At 39.6% G+C, this 9,703-nt stretch overlaps 1 pseudogene; it reads right to left on the minus strand.

Moving 5' to 3' along the window:
• Positions 1 to 1,488: 1,488 nt before the first annotated feature.
• Positions 1,489 to 2,994, minus strand: LOC135565419 (C-C motif chemokine 13-like; annotated as a pseudogene).
• Positions 2,995 to 9,703: the final 6,709 nt, after the last annotated feature.

The following is a 9,703-nucleotide window of genomic DNA, read 5'->3' on the forward strand; positions in this document are numbered from 1 at the left end:
AATAGACCTAGTTACAACCCATTAATATCTATATCAGTAGAATAGACCTAGTTACAACCCATTAATATATATATCAGTAGAATAGACCTAGTTACAACCCATTAATATCTATATCAGTAGAATAGACCTAGTTACAACCCATTAATATCTATATCAGTAGAATAGACCTAGTTACAACCCATTAATATCTATATCAGTAGAATAGACCTAGTTACAACCCATTAATATCTATATCAGTAGAATAGACCTAGTTACAACCCATCAATATATATATATCAGTATAGTAGAATTGACCTAGTAACAACCCATTAATATCTATATCAGTAGAATAGACCTAGTTACAACCCATTAATATCTATATCAGTAGAATAGACCTAGTTACAACCCATTAATATCTATATCAGTAGAATAGACCTAGTTACAACCCATCAATATCTATATCAGTATAGTAGAATAGACCTAGTTACAACCCATTAATATCTATATCAGTAGAGTAGAATAGACCTAGTTACAACCCATTAATATCTATATCAGTAGAGTAGAATAGACCTAGTTACAACCCATTAATATCTATATCAGTATAGTAGAATAGACCTAGTTACAACCCATTAATATCTATATCAGTATAGTAGAATAGACCTAGTTACAACCCATTAATATACACATCAGTATAGTAGAATAGACCTAGTTACAACCCATTAATATCTATATCAGTATAGTAGAATAGACCTAGTTACAACCCATTAATATACACATCAGTATAGTAGAATAGACCTAGTTACAACCCATTAATATCTATATCAGTAGAATAGACCTAGTTACAACCCATTAATATACACATCAGTATAGTAGAATAGACCTAGTAACAACCCATTAATATCTATATCAGTATAGTAGAATAGACCTAGTTTACAACCCATTAATATCTATATCAGTAGAATAGACCTAGTTACAACCCATTAATATATATATCAGTAGAATAGACCTAGTTACAACCCATTAATATCTATATCAGTAGAATAGACCTAGTTACAACCCATTAATATCTATATCAGTAGAATAGACCTAGTTACAACCCATTAATATCTATATCAGTAGAATAGACCTAGTTACAACCCATTAATATCTATATCAATAGAAAAGACCTAGTTACAACCCATTAATATCTATATCAGTATAGTAGAATAGACCTAGTTACAACCCATTAATATCTATATCAGTAGAATAGACCTAGTTACAACCCATTAATATATATATCAGTAGAATAGACCTAGTTACAACCCATTAATATCTATATCAGTAGAATAGACCTAGTTACAACCCATTAATATCTATATCAGTAGAATAGACCTAGTTACAACCCATTAATATCTATATTAGTAGAAAAGACCTAGTTATACAACCCATTAATATCTATATCAGTAGAATAGACCTAGTTACAACCCATTAATATCTATATCAGTAGAAAAGACCTAGTTACAACCCATATATATCCATCAATACGTTAATTTAATAATATGAACCACTCTTTCACAGGATGTTTGAAATTTTCAACGGCTTTACAAAATATTAAATATTAAATAGGTTACTGAATAGTTACATGTCAAATATGTTTACAGTTATTGAAAAATAAACAATTGGTATATCCTAAACCTAGTACATTATACTGAACCTAATCCATACCAATCTCAGATAGGGTATAGACATGCATGACAAGGTTTGTGTCACTAATGGCAACCTATTCCCTTTAAAGTGCACCAACAAGGGTTAGGGTGTTAGGGGTGATGGTAGTTGATGACATCATCGTCGTCTTGGCAGTAGTCGATCTGCTCTCAATCTTGGTCACATGACTCTGGACCCAGGCTTCAGAAGGGTCAACACAAAATGTCTTCCCTTTCTTTGTGGTGAAACTGCAACAGATACACAACACATTGTCTCTCAGAACATCCAGTCTGTAATATGAACGGCTCCGTCTTGTCTTGTACAGTGTAGCCTGGATGTAGCCTGGTTCCAGGTGTGTTTGTGCTATCATACCAACTCCTTGTCACTCCTGGTCGTGTTTGGCATGACAAGGAGTTGACGTGAAGTCACAAACAGATCTGGGACCAGGCTAGCCCAGATGTTTACAGTTTACAGTAGACTATGCTTACTTACATCAGTGCTTTGCGAGGGCAGCTACTGGATGTTGTTCTGAGAGAAACCACTTGTTGAAGAGGGATCCTCGCTGAATTTCACACAGCAGTCAGTTGACGTTTCCAACGCGATGACACCTGCAAACGAACCACAGTTAACATAAAGATCACCAGGTGTGTCTCCAACAGTGTATTACACAGCATTGCTTCTCCACACACACACACGCACGTACGCACGCACACACACACACACACACACACACACACACACACACACACACACACACACACACACACACACACACACACACACACACACACACACACACACACACACACACACGCACACACACGTACCCTGTGCAGACGTCGTATGCAGGGAGCAGAGCAGTCCCAGGAGGAGTAGAGCAGTCAGGGTCTTCATGGTTCAGAGATGGTTGAGATGCTGAAGATTGTATTGTCTGAGATGTTCTCTGATGTTCTGGTCTCTGATGCTCTGGTCTCTGTTGCTCTGGTCTCTGATGCTCTGGTCTCTGATGTTGTGGTCTCTGATGTTCTGGTCTCTGATGTTCTGGTTTCTTATGCTCTGGTCTCTGATGCTCTGGTCTGGTTCTGTGTCAGAAGTCTAGCTGATGCTCTGGTTCTATGTCTGAGGTCTGATCTGACCTGTCTTTTATACAGAGAGCTGGTCCATCAGACCCATTGACACTTGACGGGGGAATCTCCCCTCTATTCCTTCATTCACTCTGAATATCTTTCTAAGAACCAACATGCTGCCCTTCAGGTTCCTCTTCCTCAATTCTCTGTAACTCTGTTTCCTCCAGGATGTTCAGCAGCGCTGCTATTTTCTGAAATACTCAGAATACATTTACTGGAGAATTGCATATCAAAGGAAGGATATTAAAGTGGACTATATACTATATGATACATTACATCAAATACAAGAACAATTAAGATTAAATTATGTTCTCTACATCATAACCAACTAGTTATCAACCAAGTAATTATTGAAATCAACTATGTGTCTTTCAACTTTTAATTGCAGATTTTAGGATGTGTGTATTTTGATTTAAAACCTGTAGCATACTGTTAACCTTTACATCATAGTGAAATTAAATCATAGAGTCTTTTTATATCAATTCATCTCAGATGTAGTGGGGTGTGGTTTGTGTCTTCCCTCAGTTTGGAAGGTTGGTGGTTTGATCCCTGGTCGAGTCATAACAAAAACATTCTACAGTTGCTATATCCATTATTGGACTAATAAATTAATGATATACACGCATTGATTCTTGAAGAATATAACTTCTAAATGCTTCTTGAGTTTAGTTGAACTGTCATACCCCCATCAGAACCCAATATATAAGCTTATTTTACTATAATTTAAAACATAGGAAATGTAAACACCCACTGTATATCCTGAGAACATGGTTAAAACTATCATGTTGACATCATGGATGGTCAGTCCTTCCATCGGTAGCTCTGTCTATGAATGTGAGAGTGGTTACATTTATCCAAACCCATCCCTGCCTTTTCACAAAAACAAGGACAGGAAATATTTTGTTATACTATGGGCAGTTATGGACCGGACAAGACTACTGTATCTCTCCCCACACTCACACCAACTTCACTAGACTACTGTAGACTCTGTATCTCTCCCCACACTCACACCAACTTCACTAGACTACCGTACTCTCCCCACACTCACACCAACTTCACTAGACTACTATACTCTCCCCACACTCACACCAACTTCACTAGACTCCTGTAGACTCTGTATCTCTCCCCACACTCACACCAACTTCACTAGACTACTGTAGACTCTGTATCTCTCCCCACACTCACACCAACTTCACTAGACTCCTGTAGACTCTGTATCTCTCCCCACACTCACACCAAACTCACTAGACTACTGTAGACTCTGTATCTCTCCCCACACTCACACCAACTTCACTAGACTACTGTAGACTCTGTATCTCTCCCCACACTCACACCAACTTCACTAGACTACAGTAGACTCTGTATCTCTCCCCACACTCACACCAACTTCACTAGACTACTGTAGACTCTGTATCTCTCCCCACACTGATACCAACTTCACTAGACTACTGTAGACTCTATCTCTCTACTCTATCTCTACCCACACTCACACTCACTCTCGCTTCACACTGAGCAGAAACAGCCTTTCACTGTAAAATATAATTTCAAGAAATTCTAGAAAAATGATTCCATTATGTTCTGTATTCAAAATGACAGAAGACTTCCTGTAGGCCTGATATGTAATCATACTGACTGACCCATCTGTTATACAATCATACTGACTGACCCATCTGTCTCTACAATCATACTGACTGACCCATCTGTCTCTACAATCATACTGACTGACCCATCTGTCTATACAATCATACTGACTGACCCATCTGTTATACAATCATACTGACTGACCCATCTGTTATACAATCATACTGACTGACCCATCTGTCTATACAACCATACTGACTGACCCATCTGGCTCTACAATCATACTGACTGACCCATCTGTTATACAATCATACTGACTGACCCATCTGTCTCTACAATCATACTGACTGACCCATCTGTCTCTACAATCATACTGACTGACCCATCTGGTATACAATCATACTGACTGACCCATCTGGCTCTACAATCATACTGACTGACCCATCTGTCTATACAATCATACTGACTGACCCATCTGGCTCTACAATCATACTGACTGACCCATCTGTTATACAATCATACTGACTGACCCATCTGGCTCTACAATCATACTGACTGACCCATCTGTTATACAATCATACTGACTGACCCATCTGTCTCTACAATCATACTGACTGACCCATCTGTCTCTACAATCATACTGACTGACCCATCTGGCTGTACAATCATACTGACTGACCCATCTGTCTCTACAATCATACTGACTGACCCATCTGGCTGTACAATCATACTGACTGACCCATCTGTTATACAATCATACTGACTGACCCATCTGTCTCTACAATCATACTGACTGACCCATCTGGCTGTACAATCATACTGACTGACCCATCTGTTATACAATCATACTGACTGACCCATCTGTCTATACAACCATACTGACTGACCCATCTGTCTATACAATCATACTGACTGACCCATCTGTCTCTACAATCATACTGGCTGACCCATCTGTCTATACAATCATACTGACTGACCCATCTGTCTATACAATCATACTGACTGACCCATCTGTTATACAATCATACTGACTGACCCATGTCTCTCTATCTATATAATTAATTAGGGTTCAGTAGAAGATAGATATTTAGCTGACACACGCACTGAACCAAGTATCCTGTTTCAGTTCAGATCAGAAAGATTCAAGTAAAGAGAGACGTCTCTTTTTAATTAACTCTCACTTCCCTGTTCTGTCACCAGAACTTCGTATGATGCAAATGACTGCGGCTTTTCTAAGAACAAACATTGCAGCGCTCTTCGCTCATTGTTATTCTCAAAATGTTTGTAATAACTTGAAGCCAGAGTTCACAGTACTGCACAGAGTTACTGGTGGAAAAAGGGAGGGACTGACAGTAACTGAACTGGCACGCAAATAACAAACATGTTCATTAAGAAACAGAGTATTTTATAATGTGCTTTGACCATTTCTTTGTGTGCAACCGTTTCTGAGAGTGTCGTTCCAGTTGTAGTGTTCTGTTGTGTGATGTCATAATAGTGTTCTGTTGTGTGATGTCATAATAGTGTTCTGTTGTGTGATGTCATAATAGTGTTATCTTGTACGCTGCCAGTATGAAGTCTTTAAATGATCTGCAGCATCTGACATGGGAGAAACATAACTATTTCTCTTGTTAAAAAATATATTTATGATAGTAACAACTTGGTTGACTTTCTGTTACAATGTAACATGTTTTCTGACTAACTTTAAGGCATTATAATGATACAATTTATCTCTCTCTCTCTTTCTCTCTCTCTCTCTCTCTCTCTCTCTCTCTTTCTCTCTCTTTCTCTCTCTTTCTATCTCTCTCTCTCTCTCTTTCTAGCTCTCTCTCTGTCTCTCTCTCTCTCTCTCTCTCTCTCTCTCTCTCTCTCTCTCTCTCTCTCTCTTTCTCTCTCTTTCTCTCTCTCTCTCTCTCTCTCTCTCTGAATTAAATTCATTTCAAAGGGCTTTGTTGGACTTTATTTGACAAATTATGTGACTTCTGAAGGTAATTGGTTGCATCAGATCTTATTTAGGGGATAAATTGCAACGGGGGTGAATATATATGCACGCACCAGAATCCTGTTTTAAATTTTTTGGAAAATCTTGAAACAAGTTATTTTTTAAATTTTATTAAACCCATTTAGACTATTTTGTGTACGTCCATTACATTACATAAATTACATGTTGTAATGCAACAAAATAGGAAAAACGCCAAGGGGGATGAATACTTTTGCAAGGCACTGTACATCTCCATAGTCAGTTGAACTTGTTGATACTATTTTTATGTTTCTGTGTCCAGTATGAAGGAAGTTAGAGGAAGTTTCGCGAGCCAATGCTAACTAGCGTTAGCACAATGACTGGAAGTCTATGGGTATCTGCTAGCATGCCTGCAGTAGATAAAGGACATCATTGCAAAAATCCCGAAGTATCCCTTTAAGCCACATATGTCAGAGTCAAGGCCCGCGGGCCACATCCGGCCCGCAAGAAGGTTTTTTACGGCCCCTGGGATGATCTTGATTTATTATTAGAACCGGCCCGCAGCAAGCCGGCAGCCCGCAGATCTTTTACACGCACCAATACTACATTTCCCACAATGCAAAGGTGACGCACCGAGCAGTAGGCTGCTTCATTTCAATATTTATTGGCACAGCAGTCGTCAGCATCACAGTAAAATTAACTTTCAGATACCCATCAAAAATGGCAAAACGGAAGGTGGATACTGAGAACCGGGGGTTTCAAACAAGGTGGGAGTCGGAGTATATGTTCACGAAGGTAGCTGGAAAACCTGTGTGTCTTCTGTGTGGAGAAAGTGTGGCGGTACTGAAAGAGTATAATCTGAGACGACATTATGAAACGAAACACGCGGACAAAAACAAGAATATGGACATGGAACAAAGGCTACAAAAGGCAGAGGAATTAAAACGAGGCCTCAAATCTCGACAGGCTCTGTTCAAAAAGCCAAATCACAAGGCCAGGCTGCTGTCAAGGCCAGTTTTATTTTGGCAGAAGAGATCGCTAAATCAGCCCGGCCATTTACGGAGGGGGATTTCATCAAAACTGCATGATTAAAGTTTGTGACGAAGTTTGCCCAGAAAAAAGGCAACTCTTTTTAAATGTGAGTCTGAGCAGAAACACCATTGCCGAGAGAGTAGACCAGTTGTCCATCAATCTAAAAGAGCAGCTTGTGAAAAAGGGAAAAGATTTTATTGCATATTCCTTGGCTGTGGATGAGAGCACCGACATTTCTGACATTGCCCAGTTGTCAATTTTCATCCGCGGAGTGGACTCCAACCTAAGCGTGACAGAGGAGTTTTTGGCTTTACGTCCTATGCATGGCACAACTACGGGCATGATTTGTATGAAGAGGTGTCAAGATGTGTAAATGAGATGGAGCTGCCTTGGGAAAAACTCGTGGGTTTGACAACCGACGGAGCACCTGCGATGTGTGGACACAGGAGCGGACTGGTGGCGAAGATACGGGAAAAGATGCAAGAGGAAAACGCGACAGGTGAGCTGACAGCTTATCATTGTATCATACACCAGGAAGCGTTGTGCGGTAAAGCCTTGAAAATGGAGCATGTAATGAGCATCATCACGCGCACAGTTAACTTTATCAGAGCCAAAGGTTTGAATCACCGCCAGTTCAAGGCATTTCTGACGGAGTTAGAAACGGAGCATGGTGATTTGCCTTATCACACAGAGGTGCGATGGCTAAGCCAGGGAAAGGTGCTTCAAAGATGTTTCGAGCTTCGTGAGGAGATTTGTCTGTTCTTGGACAGCAAAGGGAAAGACACAACACAACTCCGAGACGAAATGTTTCTGTGTGAAATGGCTTTTCTGTGTGACATTACGAGTCATCTGAATGCAATAAACTTGCAGCTGCAGGGTCGGGATCGTGTCATCTCTGATATGTACAGTACAGTGAAGGCATTTAAAACCAAACTGACTCTGTGGGAGACGCAGATGCGGAAAGAAAATTTGAGCCACTTTCCCAGCTGCCAGACCATGAAAGAGAAGCTCTCTACCAGTGCGTTCCCGAGCACACAGTTGGCTGATAAAATAGGTATGCTTGCCGCTGACTTTCGACGCCGATTTGCTGACTTTGAAGCACAAAAAGCAGGTTGGAACTGCTCGGTAACCCATTTGCTGTTGACGTGGAAAGCTCACCACCAAACCTCCAAATGGAGTTGATTGACCTCCAATGCAATGATGCACTGAGGGCAAAATATGCGGCAGTGGGTGCTGCGGAGTTCGCCCGTTTCCTCCCGGCACAATGCCCCAGCTGCGCATCCAGGCTGCTCAAACGTTGTCTATGTTTGGCAGCACATACCTGTGTGAACAACTGTTTTCTTTGATGAACCTGAACAAAACATCACACAGAAGTCGACTTACTGCTGAACACCTCCACTCAATTCTGAGGATTTCTTCAGCTCAGAGCCTTACCCCGAACATTGATGAACTTGTGGAAAAGATGGGACACCACCAAGTATCACCCTCAACCTCAAACAAGTGAACATTACTGTGCAATCACATATTTAGAGTTTTTACTCAGTTCAAGTTTAAAAGTTAAAATTTAATATTTGTTTTCACTGCATGTTACTTCTCCTTAAACAAAGTGTTGTTTTTGATTAATAGATTTTTGCACTTTATTTTTTTGTATTTCAATCCAATTATATTTAAAAAATATTTCAGTTGAGTGGATGATAGAAAATTGCTATTATTGTTTTTTCTTTGAAGTAAATTTAGCCCACTTTTGCTAAAATAGAAAATATAGTCTACTGATGGTGCCTTGAATACCGGTTTCTTTCATTTAATGTTCATGTTATGGGGATATTTATATAAAGGAAATTTGTCTTTTGTGTCTGTTGAAAATTAAAGATTACTGACAGAGCCATAAGAAAATATTGCTTTATTTATCTGATCATATTGTAATATATTTGTTAGGTTTTCAGTAGGTTCAATTAGGTTCACTAGACTATATGCGTCATTTAAATTTTTTTCAATGAACATTCGAACAGTCCGGCCCTCGTCTTGTAGCTGATTTTTTTTATTTGGCCCTCCGTCCATTTGACTTTGACACCCCTGCTTTAAGCCCTTATTCATCTGACTGTAACAGAACTTTATTGCAGAAATCTCTCACTGTCCCTTTAAACTTGATCTGTACTGGTGAAGAGTGAATCTCTCACTGTCCCTTTAAACTTGATCTGTACTGATGAAGAGTGAATCTCTCACTGTCCCTTTAAACTTGATCTGTACTGATGAAGAGTGAATCTCTCACTGTCCCTTTAAACTTTGACCTGTACTGATGAAGAGTGAATCTCTCACTGTCCCTTTAAACTTTGACCTGTACTGA

The sequence above is a fragment of the Oncorhynchus nerka genome, linkage group LG27, assembly GCF_034236695.1.
Source record: "Oncorhynchus nerka isolate Pitt River linkage group LG27, Oner_Uvic_2.0, whole genome shotgun sequence".
NCBI lineage: Eukaryota > Metazoa > Chordata > Actinopteri > Salmoniformes > Salmonidae > Oncorhynchus > Oncorhynchus nerka.